Source organism: Lucilia cuprina, chromosome 5, assembly GCF_022045245.1.
Source record: "Lucilia cuprina isolate Lc7/37 chromosome 5, ASM2204524v1, whole genome shotgun sequence".
Lineage (NCBI taxonomy): Eukaryota > Metazoa > Arthropoda > Insecta > Diptera > Calliphoridae > Lucilia > Lucilia cuprina.
This window is the reverse complement of record NC_060953.1, coordinates 24405824-24408412: the sequence shown is the minus strand read 5'-3', so window position 1 is coordinate 24408412 and position 2589 is coordinate 24405824.

Genomic DNA, 2589 nt, shown 5'->3' with positions numbered 1-2589 from the left:
CAAAATCAATGGCGCTAAATACTAAAAATCCATTAAAAATCATTGAAATTTTAAAATTCTTTTGAGTTTTTAACTTCGAAAAATAAAACAAAAATAGTGAAGCCTTGCAATAGATAGATTTTTTAACAGCTTTAGAATTTTTTTCAAAGAAAAATACGAATTTCCGAAAATCTTTATGAAAACAAATAAGCCTTATAAACCGATTTTAATTTAGTTAAAAATGTTGAAACATACTTTTTAATGTAATTTACGCCCTTTTAGGTTTCATAAAAAACAAATTTTCAAGCGCGTAAGTTTCATATCTCCGCAATTAAAACAAAAACCGCAAATTTTTGTTCAAATACTTATGTCAATTAAAAATAAGCTTAAAGGTACTATTAGACGATATGTATTTTACATATGTACTGTCAAAATTTCCATCTTTAAAAGTTTTACATATCGTCTGATACAGATGAAACATTGCATATGTAAAACACATGTGGAAATACATATGTAAATTTTTCGATTAGAGCGTGATCTATTTTCGTGTGACAAACATAAACAAAACAGCTGTTTTTTTAAATATAATTTAAGAAAATTAATATAGAACATGAAAGAGTAAGTATTTTTAATTTTTAATAAACAAATTTATAATTTTATACATTTTTACACATTAAAAAGACAGCTTTGATCACATTTATAGGTCATGTCATATGGAAAAAACAGACAGGTGTGATAACAAAAATTATGAATCGTATGTAAAATAACAATTATGACATATATTTGGAATTACATATGGTTAAAAAAGTGACAGTACAAATACATGTCGTCCAATACCACCTTAACTTGAGAAAATGTTGAACATTTTTGGATTATTCATCATTTAAGAAGGTTTTTTGCTTATCCTGAAAAATTTGTTCAGTGTTACTTAGGGTTACGAAAAACTCAAAATCGATTTTTTGATTGATTATGATGCATTGAATCAAAATACATGTTCATGCTAAATTTTACAATCCTACAATTAAAATCAACGTCCCTATCAACGATATTCAAAAATATTAAGTTCTAAAATTCATGAAAATTTTAAAATTCTATTGATTTTTTAACTTCGAAATTGTAAAATGTTGTAAGTTGGCAAAAATGACACTTTTAGCGAAACCTTTCGATTTAGAGATTACTTTAACAGCTTTAGATTTTGTTTCAAGGAAAAAGTCCTGGTTTCGAAAATTTTTACGAAAACAATTTTTTACCAACAAAAACCGATTGTAATTAGTTAAAAATGTTGAACCTTACTATTTTATAATGTAATGTACTTTTTTATAATGTTTCATATCTCCGTAAATACTAATTTCTTAATGAAAAATAAGTTTAACTTTAGAAAATGTTGAACGTTTTTGGATAATATATCATTTTAAAAGATTTTTTGCTTCTCCTGAAAAATTTGTTCAATGGGATTTTTAGATTTCATAATTCGAATTATTATTTAAAATTATTAAGATTAAATAAATTCATTGCAAATTTAATAATCTAAACATAAAGTTTTTCGGTTCAGTCTGCCACATACATATTTGCATATGTATGTAAGAATTAAAATTAAATACAAAAAAATACCAGGCAAAAAGTTACATGACAATGATGTTGTTTAATCAGAATCAGCATGTCATTGGAGATCATGTCTTTATGCGAGACTTTCGAATAATCGAACCCATGCAAATTCAATTTTTCGAAAACGATGTTATTTCAAGCTATTTGTTTAGTATGTATTTTCTGAATATATTTAAAACATTTTATAATAAATGTAGAAAAAATATATAAAATAATATTAATAATCAAAATTATTTTTAATGCTACATAAATCTTTCTTAATTATGTAAACATTCTGAATTTATTTTTGAAGTTTTGAAAACATTTTTTAACTGTGGAAGAGGAAGACATTTAGAATGAGTTGTATTAACACTATTATTAAAGAAGTCATGACATAAATTCATTTGGACCAATGCAATTTTTTTTGCGTGGATAACAATTCAGTCTAGTTCGATGATAAAATAGGGAAATCCTATCTTAGTTGTATATCAAATAAACAATCACCCCGTGTCTATATTAGACAAATATTTATTAGCTAAACGTCAAATTGTTATCATGATAACAAATTAGCAAGTACAGACGGCATGTATTAGCGTTATAACGCCGTTATGACAGTGTTGTCTAAACAATTGTTTAGACAACGTTGTCTTGATATTAAACGAAAAAGTAAGTATTTTTAATTTTTAACAAACAAATTTATAATTTTATAAATTTTTACACATTAAAAAGACAGCTTTGAACACATTTATAGGTTATGTCATAAAAAACAGACAGGTGTGATAGCAAAAATTATGAATCGTATGTAAAATAACAATTTTGACATACATTTGGAATAATGGTTAAAAAAGTGACAGTACAAATACATGTCGTTTAGACAATTGTTCAGACAACGTTGTCTTGATATTAAACGTAATTTTTATGTAAAATGTGTGTAGAATTTTGCTTTTGTGCAATTAAAATTGATTTTTAACATAAGTTTTGGTGAAATTAGTGTTTATTTACAAAATTTGCATTTAATTTTAATCG